Below are 9839 nucleotides of genomic sequence, written 5' to 3' on the forward strand. Positions count from 1 at the left end.
AAGACCAAGGTAGTACCTGTCACTTCCCTTAAAAGTTAGCTCAGGAACTGGTATAGCACCACTCGTTATTGGTAATAAACAGCCACAAGCAGGAAATATCATAGAGAAGGAGATATACATGTCACCTCTCTATGGAAGGAGTGTCAAAGAATTTGCATACATGTTTATCATAAAACCTGCTTGTGATTTTGTTATCAAGGTCAAACTAGTCTAATAACATGAGTTCAGAATATTCCCTCTTGGGGCGCCTGGGTGGCACAGCGGTTAAGCGTCTGCCTTCGGCTCAGGGCGTGATCCCGGCGTTATTATGGGATCGAGCCCCACATCAGGCTCTTCTGCTATGAGCCTGCTTCTTCCTCTCCCACTCCCCCTACTTGTGTTCTCTCTCGCTGGCTGTCTCTATCTCTGTCGAAAAAATAAAATAAAATCTTTAAAAAAAAAAAAAAGAATATTCCCTCTTTTTCTATTCTCAAGAAAAAAAATTAGTAAGATTGTAATCATTTGCTCCTTAATACTTGGGTCAAGTTTCCTCTAAAACCATTTATCCCTATTATTTATTTCTTGGGAAAATAATGATCCTAAGACTATTCAGGATTTCTATTTCTTCTTGAGTCAGTTTTCATAAGTCATTTTTCTAATAAATTATTCATTTTGTCTAAGTTTTCAATATAATTTTTAAAAAAGTTCATTGTATTCTTTTTATCCTTACAGAATCCATAGTTATATTAAATTTTAATAATATTATTTATGTGTTATTTGCCAATGTAGCCAAAATTTGTTAGGCTAATTAGTAGTTCAGAAACTAACATGGTTGATTGTTTCTATTGCATGTTTGATTCTTTCTCCCTATTTTACGTCTTAATTTTACTATTTTTTCTCTCTAGATTAATTCTGTTTTTTACATCTCTCATTCTTATCCATATCTTCTTAATTTCTAAGAATTCATTATATTTTCTGAATTCAAGCTTTCTGTTGATTATAAGTGTGATGAATATGTTCTCCTAGTCTGTCACCCACCTTCTCACTTATTTAATGAATGAAAGTTCTTAATTTTAAGGTACTCTAGTATATCAATCTTTTATTTTATGATTAATGTTTTGTATGTGCTGCTTTAAAAATCTGTCACTATTCTCAAAGCCATGAATATATTCAATATTCCTTTCAAAGAGATCTAATATCCATTTGCAGTTGATATTTGCATGTGGTATCCAGTAGGGTAAAGTATCATTTTTTCTAATATGGTTATCTAGTTGATCCAGAGCTGTTTATTGAAAAGATCTTCCTTTCCCCACTGCTCTGCAGTTCCTTCTTTATCATAAATCAAGTAGACATATAGGTGTGGGTTTGTTTCTGGGCACTATTCTGTTATGTTGGCCTACTTATCCATACTTGCACCAGTAATGTAAAATTAAGCTTAATATCACATAGACAAAATTCTTTCATATTATTCTTCCTCATTAAGACAGTTGATTGTTCTTGGCTCTAGGCTCTTTGCATTGCTATAATTTTTAAAATCAACTTGTTCATTTCTACAAAAAACCAGTCAGGATTTTTATTGGAATTTCACTGAATATAGTGGCTCATATTGGGGAGAATTGATGTCTTTGAAATATTGAGTCAAGCCATGAATATGGTATATTCCTCCATACCTTTTAAAAATATCTCTACTTTTGTTTTGTATTTTGAACAGTGATCTTGCACAACTTTCATCATATTTATTTCTAGGAATTTGGTGTGTGCATTTAATGCTACTGTAATTGTTATTTTACTTTACTCAATATTCTAACTTACTGATGATATATAAACATACAAGTGATGTTTTCGTATCAGCCTTGTGTGAGAAAAACTTGTTAAAATCATTTATTACTTCTAGTAATTTATTAGTGATTTTTTTGGATTTTTTAAGCACAAAATTATATTGTGTATGAATAATGACAAGTTTTCTTTCTTTTCCAATTACAATACTTTTCTTTCTTTTCCTTAGTTTATTACACGGGGTAGGATGTAGAGTAAAATGTTGATTAAAAGTGATGATAGTGAGTACCCTTATATTTCTTCTATCTCAGAGAAAAAGCTTTTAACATCTTAGCATTGAATAGGATGTTTGCTATAGTTTGTTTTGTTGGCTTTATTTTAGAATATCCTATATCAAATTAAGGAAGTTTCATTCTCTTCTTAGTTAAGTAAGATTTTTATCACAAATGACATTAAGTTTCATCAAGTAATTTTTCTGAATCTATTGAGATGATCACAACATTTTCTCATTTATAGTATTAATGTGGACTACACTGATTGATTTTTTTAGATCAATAAAAAAAATTGATCTAAAGAGAGAAAGGGAGACGGGGGGGAAGAAGAAGGAGCAAGAGAATCTTAAGTAGGCTCCACACTCAGCACAAAGCCCAACGTGGGGCTCACTCTCAAAACCCTGAGATCATGACCTGAGCCAAAATCAAGAGTCAAATGCTTAACCAAGTAAGCCACCCAGGCACGCCTACACTGATTTATTTTGAAATAGTAAAACTATCTTGCACTTGTGGAGTAAGTTGAATGAGGTCAATATTTTACACTTTTTTATATAATGCTTAATTCAGTTTCTTAGATGAACTTTTAGGACTCACTACTATGAGTCAGTTTAGCCTATAATTTCCATTTTTTAATACCCTTTTAAAATTTTTTATGTGGGGTACCTGGCTGGCTCAGTTGGTGGAGCATGTAACTCTTGACCTTGGGGTTGTGAGTTCAAGCCCCATGTTGGGTGCAGAGATTACTTAAAAATAAAATATTTTTTTGAAAAATGTCTTATTATGAAAATTATACTAGCCCCACAAAGTGAGCTGGGGAGTGTTTCCTCCTATTTTATTCTCCAGAAAAATTGACAAAATTTGCATTTATTCTTAAAGATTTTATAAAAGTCACTGATAAATATCTTTATTCAGGAATGTTCAAATTTTTATTTCTTCTTGAATAAGTTTTAACATTATATTTTTCTAGGACATTGTTAATTTCATCTAAATTTTCAAATTTATTTGATATGAGGCTGAATACATAAGGATCCATAGAAATGTTACCTTTCATTCCCAGTCTTGCATTTCTGCATTCTCTCTCTCTCCCTCCTTTTTTTTTTTTTTCTTGATCAGTCTCACAAGAAGTTTTTCATTTTTATTATTCTTTCTAAAGTTATCACTTTTTGGTTTTGTTGCTCTATATCACTTTTTTTTTTTAATCTACCATTGATTTCTTTTCTTTTCTTTGTGATTTCTATCTTTCTTCTACTCTCTTTGGGATTCATTTGTTGTTTTTTCTAAATTCTTAAGACAGATGCTTTAGTTCCTGACTTTAATCTTTCTTCTCTGACTTTAATCTTTCTTCTCTTCTAATATATACATTTACAACTAAAAATTTCTCTTTCAGCATAGCTTTGGCTACATACCATGAGCTTGACAGGTGGTGTGTCTATTAACATTTTTAAATGTTTTGTAATTTCTCGGTACCTGGCTGACTCACTTGGAAGAGCATCTGACTCTTGTTTTTGGGGTAATGAGTTTTGTGTAGAGGTTACTTAAATAAAATCAATCAATCTTAAAAACAATGTTTTCTAATTTCCATTGTAATTTCTTCTTTGACTCACCAATTACTTAGAAGCATAATGTTTGTTTTCCAAACATTTCAGAAAGTTTCTACTAACTGTTATTGATTCTTAGCTTAATTCTACTATGGTCAATGAGCATACTCTATTTTATTCTAATCCCTTTAAATGTGTGGAGACAGGCTTTCTGGCCTAACATATATTGAATTTTAGTGAATTTTCTCTGATCACAGAGAAGCAAGCTAAAAATATCATCATTTGGTGTTACTTTGTCTCTTTCTTATCTGTTAAAAAATTTATTTATTTGAGAGACAGAGTGAGTGAGAGAGGGCAAGTGGATGGGCAGAGGGAGAGAAACTCAAGCAGACTCTGCAGTGAGCCCAGTGTCCAAAGCAGGGCTCAATCTCATAACCCTGTGATCATGACCTAAGAAGAAATCAAGAGTCAGATGCTCAATGGACTGAGCCACCCAGGTGCCCCTCTTTCTTACCTTTTTGAATAACTGACTATTTTATACACTCTTTACTGTTCTTTTTTTACTGGGGGGAGGAGGGCTTACCCTGAAAGATTAAAATACAGATTCTTGATTTATCAAAGTATAACAAAATTTAGTACTTTTGCTATTGGATTTCTTTTCCTTTGGTGCCCATGGTTCTTGGTCATGACACTTCGAAGAACAAAGAGGTAGGCCAGATGAAGAGTGGTGGGCAGCAAAGCAAAGTTTATTGAGTGACAGTAAAGTTTATTGAGTAATAGTACAAAGCTCCCAAAGAGGGAGAGGACCTGAGACGGTTGCCATCAGAGTTTCTAAGTGTAGGGGTTTTTATGGCCTTGTTGCTGGTGGGCTGTTTTGACCTGATTAACCCTCCATGCGCCTGTCATCCAATCAGGTTTTTGTCACCTATCACATGGGAAAGGGTGGAGGTCTCCTTCCAGGGTGGTGTAAAATCCTTTTAAGGGTGGTTTCCTCTTGGGGGGGGGGATTGTCCCTGCCTGCTTTTCTTCCAACTATCCTTCATCACTTTTACTTCTTCCAAGATAGTGCAGGAACCTTAGAACACATGACCTCACTCAGTATACCACTCTTCAGATTTATATGACTCTATATATTTTAAATCCCAAAGATGATGATGATGATATTAACCCTAAATATTTCTTTAGGTTTACCCACATATTTACCTTTTTTGGTGCTCTTTTTGGCACTTCAAATCTTCTGCCTGGAATCATTTCCTGTTTCTTACTGAAGGACACATTTTAGGGTTTTTTTAGTGTTGATTTGCTAATGATGAATTCCCTCAGTTTTTTTGTTATATGAAAAAATGTTTTCATTTCATTTTCATTCATAAAGAATACTTTCATTGGAAATAGAATCCTAAATTAACAGCTAATTTTCTTTCAGCACTTGTTTCATTGCCCTTTAGCTTCACTTGCTTCTATTTAGCTCATTGACTTTAGTCTTTCTCCTTTTTATATATGTATCTAAAACTAAAACTTCCTCCCAACATGGCTTTAGCTACATATCATGAGTTTAGATGGTTAATCCTAGTTTGGCTCCTTTGGAGTTATTTATTTATTTATTTATTTATTTTTTAAGATTTTATTTTCAAGCAATCCCTACACCCAAGATGGTGCTTGAACTCACAACTCTGACCCCCTGGCTACTTTTCAGTATTTCTTTGTACTTCAGCAGTTTTACTATGGTGTATGATTTTGGTTTTATTTACCCTGTTTGGGTTTCATAAAGCACCTGGAATCTCTGACTGGAAGTCTTTAATCATTTGGGAAAATTATAAGTCCATCATCACTTCAAATACACTTCTGCTTTCTTTCTCTTCATCTCCAGGAATTCTTTTTTTTTTCTTTTTAAAGATTTATTTATTTTGAGAGAGAGAGAGAGCACAAGTGGGAGGAGCAAATGGAGAGGGAGAGAGAATCTCAAACAGACTCTGCACTCAGTGTGGAGCCCAATGTAGGGCTCAATCTCATGACCCTGAGATAACAAACTGAGCTGAAACCAAGAACCGGAAGCTTACCCAAATTAGCCACGCAGGCACCCCTCTTCTCCAGGAATTCTAATTATTCATATGTTAGACATTTCTCAGACTATCCCCTAAGTTTGTCGTGCCATTTTATCTATTTTCTATCTTTGAAAAAGTATCTTCTTTGAACTATTCTAATTCATTAATCCTTTCTCCTGCTAGATTTAATTTAGTCATATGCACTATTGTATTCTCTATTTCACAGTTTGTTTTGTTTTCTTTGTTTGTTTGTTTAGTTCTAGAGTTCTAGAGTTTCCATTTAGTTCTCTGTTAAAATTATCTTGAACACAGTCAGCATACCTCCATTTTCTGGACCCCCCATGGGCCTACTCTTTTATCTATAGTTTCTCTCAAATTTTGATCATATTATCTTGCATGCTTATGAACGTTTTTTACTAGTCATTTACTTGAGTGTCTGATATTGTATATAAAAATTTTTAGAATTAAATTTAGACCTACATTATCCTCCCAGGGAGAGATTTAATATTGTTTTTTGGCAAATGGTGAAGGTCCCTGACATTCTGGGGTCATCTTAATGCAATTCTAGAAATTGAGATTATTTCAAGCTAGGTTTCAGACTTTGCAAGGGTTTGCTTCATTCCTGGTTTACTACTATTCCTAGAGTGTAGCTGTTTTACTGTAAGAAAGAAGAAAAGAAAGTAAGAAAGAAAAAGTAACAATGTACAGGGTCCCAACTCAAAGCATGAGGATTCTACCACTTCTCACCTTTCTTAATAGGCATTGCTCTCTAATGTTTTGGAAAAATACAGGGGCCTTAACTGAATATACTATCATCCAGAGAAGAATTAAAGTTTCTTCTGAGACCCACTTGGTGCTCCTGACTTGAGAACACTATAGTCCATTCAAAGGTCCCCAGTTTAATCTGGGAGTCTTGTTACCAGGAACTCATCCTTACTGCATGCCTAAAGCTCAGTCTCCTTATCTTAGCTCTGGCATTGACATTACAACCACAGGAACACTGCTTTTTCACATATGCTTGTCCATTGCTCCAATTTTATATCTTAATTTTTGTGTTTTCTTCCTCATGCATTTGTTTGTTTGGGGCTCTTAGAGCTTTTCCTTTCTCCCTGCAAGTTCAGTGATGTAAGAAAAAGTTTCTAATGCAAAATTTATGCAGAATCCTCTTATCATATGGTGGAAGGCTCAGAAGAGAAGTTTCTGCCTTCTTTTTTCCAAGTTATCACTTGGTGAGCTTTTTTTGAGGAAGTATTCTCAAAATACTTATCAGAGAGAAGCCAAGTTTAGGCTTAGAACTCTTAATAGTGAACAAAAATACACACTTCCACTAATGACAAATATATGTTTTTAAAATTATAAATAAAATAATTAAGTCTTCCTCTTCTTCATTATATTCTAGTTGCTTTATGGATGACTAATAAATCTCAGATGAGTCAATTATATAAAAACTTAGTCTCGGGGCGCCTGGGTGGCACAGCGGTTAAGCATCTGCCTTCGGCTCAGGGCGTGATCCCGGCGTTATGGGATCGAGCCCCACATCAGGCTCCTCTGCTATGAGCCTGCTTCTTCCTCTCCCACTCCCCCTGCTTGTGTTCCCTCTCTCACTGGCTGTCTCTATCTCTGTCAAATAAATTAATTAAAAAAAAAAAACTTAGTCTCACGGGGGATCAGTAGGTAATCAAGACAGTCATTTATTTAAACCAAAAATTCTGACTTTGAAAGAATTCACACAATGGTAGTCATCCCAATTTTAGTAGTCTTATTTATAAGTGTTAGAACTGTCTATACACCTTACTAGCTGACTCAACATGAATGGGAGGTTTCAGTAGGTATCGAGTGAATGTGAAAGCAGGAGAACTAGACTCAAGTCTATAGAACAAATTACAGGTTTTTTTAAGTTATAGTGAGGGATGTGGGTGGGGGATGGGCTAGATGGGTGATGGGTATTAAAGAGGGCACTTGTGATGAGCACTGGGTGTTGTATGTAAGTGATGAATCCCAAAATTGTACTCCAGAAGCCAATATTGCACTAAGTAAAATGTTCACTAAGCAAAATTTAAATAAATAAAGTTACAGTGAATCATTTTTTGTTTCTTTTACAAAAAAAATATACCTAGAGACTTGGAGTGTGCATGAGGAAAAGTGAAATGTATTCCAATGTTCTGGCAGCATGAGCAGTCCAAAATGGCCTACTTCTGCCTAGTCACTCATTTTAACTATAAAAATAATACTACTGTGTCCAAAATTATGGGTAAAAGGTGGCATAGGGGAGTGGTAAAACTATAGACTCAGATCAGACTGACCTTTAGGCTTAAACCCCAGTTCAATCACTTACTTGCAATTTCACTTTGGGTGAGTATCTCAACTTCCCTAGGCTTCTAGTACCTCAGTAAAATAATGTTAGCACTTGCTTCATAAGATTGTTATGAAGCGTTCAGATATAACCACAAGTTCTTAAAACATATAAAGGATTCAGATTTATTAAGTTGTTTCTTACTTGCTATGTTTTTCTTGTCCAGGAAGACTAATAGTGTTCTGAGGGACAGTCCTCCAGCCAAGCTCCAAAACAGATCTCATGGCTTACGAGGGAGCATGAAAAAACATAAGCTGGTGTTCAATCCATGCTTTGTCTAAACTGAGTAAATCCTAAATAGCCAACACAAATAATGAGAAACAAATGGGATGTTTAAGAATCTTCGGTACAGTCATCTATGATATTTTTAGTAATATAATGGAGGAATTGTTTTAATTAAAATGCAGAATTCTAAACCTGACAGTGTTAAACTTGAAAGAATTATTGGTACTGTTGGAGGAAATAAATAATGAATTTTTTTAAAGAGAAAAAAGGCTATTTTAAAAAGCAATTAAATGCTTGGGAGTTGGAAAACAGAGGCAATTCGAATAGTGTGCTCCAAGAAATTTATACTGAAATCGTTACTATCCAAAATAACAAAAGTTTTAAGTATGCATATATTTTAAGAAAATATACAAAGCAGCGATTCAGATATCTAGCCAGCTAACATATTCCACCATACTGAAAAGAACCAGTTACCTCTTAATTCATAATCACATTTGGACATTATTTGTTTATTTTTAATGTTTAATATATTTTAAAAACTTTTAAAAGTAATGTTTAATAAGCATTTGCTGAGCATTGAACTACTAGGAAGTATTGCACTGGCTTGGTAAGTGAAACACAAAAGGCTAGAATGTGGTTTTTGTCCTCAAGTAAAGCCATACATTACAATTTGACTTTAATTGATTGTACAAATTTGACTGATCATACTGCCATGCAAGACATAGCATATTTCAAGTGTGTAAAAACGGAGGAAGAAGAGACATCTGAAAACATCAAAGGAAAAGATTTATGCCACATTGGTATTCAAAAGTTTAGAGGACAGACCCTTCTGTATTCTTTCTAATCTACTCTAGCAAAAACAATAGATTACAGGTATTGATTTCTGCCTACTACAAGGAAAAGGTATTGTGTCAAACTCTTTAAATATCTTACTGAATTCCCATAATAGCCCTACACGCTAGGCACTCTTTTTATTCCGTTTTCTAGATAAGCAGTTGAGAATGACTCGAGTCATACAGATAGCACGTGGCAGAGCGAAGTCTTGAACATAGGCAGTCTAGCCCAGAAAAAGGACTTTACCATTTGCTCCATACTGCTTCATAAGCATCCAAGCAGAAAGCATCTTTGGTCCAGAGGGGACTCCACCTCTGATAACCCATTCCAGGGAAGCCAACACTCTCTGGCGGTTCTTCTCTGTATTCTTACTTTGTTCTCTGCTGCTGCGATAGGAGCCCATTGTCTTTATTTAGATGTTGTCTCAACATTATGCTAAGTGAAAGAAGTCAGACGCGGAAAGACAAATATCCTATGAGCTCACTTACATGCGGAACCTAAAAACACCAACCTCATAGAAACAGAGAGTAAAATTGTAACTGCCACGGCCAGAGGCATGGGGGCCATGGTGGAAGATACTGGACAAAGGGTACAATCTTTCAGTGACAAGATGAGTAAGTGCCAGGGATCTAGGGTTACCGGAGGGTGGCAGTAGTTCACACTACTGTATCCTATACTCGAAAATTGCCGTAAGGATAGAGCTTTGATGTTTTCACCATAACAACAACAACAAAAGAGTAATTATGTAAGGTGAAGGTTGTCTTAACTAACTTTGTTGTGGTAAACATTTCATAATATGTATGTGCATCAAATCATCATC

General features: G+C 34.8%; 1 protein-coding gene across 1 annotated transcript in view; it reads left to right on the forward strand.

Annotated features, from left to right (window-relative positions):
• Positions 1-9839, forward strand: part of CCDC54 (coiled-coil domain containing 54) — a 117016-nt gene that overhangs the window by 85523 nt on the left and 21654 nt on the right. The window lies entirely within an intron of this gene.

This window comes from Ailuropoda melanoleuca, chromosome 1 (genome assembly GCF_002007445.2).
Source record: "Ailuropoda melanoleuca isolate Jingjing chromosome 1, ASM200744v2, whole genome shotgun sequence".
Lineage (NCBI taxonomy): Eukaryota > Metazoa > Chordata > Mammalia > Carnivora > Ursidae > Ailuropoda > Ailuropoda melanoleuca.